We start from the raw sequence: 1,357 nt of genomic DNA, 5'->3' as shown, positions 1-1,357 counted from the left end.
GGCAGAGGATTCTGCCTTGGGGAAAAATGGGGGAGAAGGAGAAATAGAAAGCAGAAGTTATACATGTGAGCTGGAATTTGACATGAAAGAAATGTTGAGTGTCCATTGCCTGGGCCGTAACTCTTCGTCCAAGCTGTCCTTTACCAGTGTTCTGACACAGGAACGCCAGCATGGGACTGGTGTGGAATGAGATTGTAGTTTGAGGCTTCATTTTAGGACTTTGAAAATTTCCTCCCCATATTGCATATATCTTGATCCTCAGGACTAGGGTACCTACAATTGAGTGAGAATCTTTGCCCGTTTTAATCTCTACACTGTAACAATATCAGTAGCTAAAACTGTTGATGGATTGTTTTGTAGCAACTGTCATTCTTTAATCCCCACTTTTCTTTCTGCGTAACGTTTGCATCTGCCATTTGCTAGAACAGTCATATAGTTAGGAAGGAAAGTTTGTCTTGTGCAAATGAAGGTGGATATTTTCAAAGCTATCAAAAACATCTTTGCCTTTTAGATGGCCAATTTTTTTAATCATAAGCCGAATAATTGTTTTTAACATTTACTTTATGTTAATATTTGGTGTTATGTTTCTCCGTGGGTCATTAAAAGAACCTCATAATAAATTTTTAGTACTCTGGATTGTTTGTCGTTTGGTTTGTTACTGAGAGACTTAGCATTGCCTTAATTCCAGAATCTCTTTCAACACTCCCCTTTTGGTGTTAGAGATTTCAATGGTCAGTTAACAGATCTAAGCACAGAGAAGTAAGAGCTTCAGCATGAAGAAGGCCCTTCTTCCTACATAAATTCCACAGGCTTCTTTTCTTTCCATCCAGAAAAAGAAAAGAGACAAAAATTTAAGAGTTGATCACACGCATGTAAGCCATTGTCCTCTGATTGATAGATATACTCTGCAACATTGGCGTGATAAATTGGTTGACTCTTTACTTTCAGGTAGTGGATTACTTGGGGAAGGACAAGGATCTCTTCTAAATTAGATGTGATTTTAGCAGTCTGTGGGTGTAATACTTGTGACTTTTAAAGCCGACAATAATAAATCTTTCTAACAAAAGTAGCAGTGAATCATCAAAAAGTAGCTAAAATATTATGGTTTTAACAAGATTTTTGTGTTTACATTTTTAGATAAGAATTTTTTGGGATTGTTTAAAAAATATCAGTCAAATGTCTATTCAGTGCTTGGCAGTAGAGGAATGCTGGCTTGAAATAGTCTGTTACCCCAGACGCTTCTAAGTGCAGCTGAGAACGCACGGTCACAGCTCATTCTGTCCTAAACGGTCCTTTAATCCTGAAACTCAAATGAGGGTGGTCTCTGAGAATAAGGCATTTTGAAAAAATGACTTCC

This window comes from Equus quagga, chromosome 11 (assembly GCF_021613505.1).
Source record: "Equus quagga isolate Etosha38 chromosome 11, UCLA_HA_Equagga_1.0, whole genome shotgun sequence".
Lineage (NCBI taxonomy): Eukaryota > Metazoa > Chordata > Mammalia > Perissodactyla > Equidae > Equus > Equus quagga.
The sequence above is the reverse complement of the archived record's forward strand: the minus strand, read 5'-3'. Positions refer to the sequence as shown.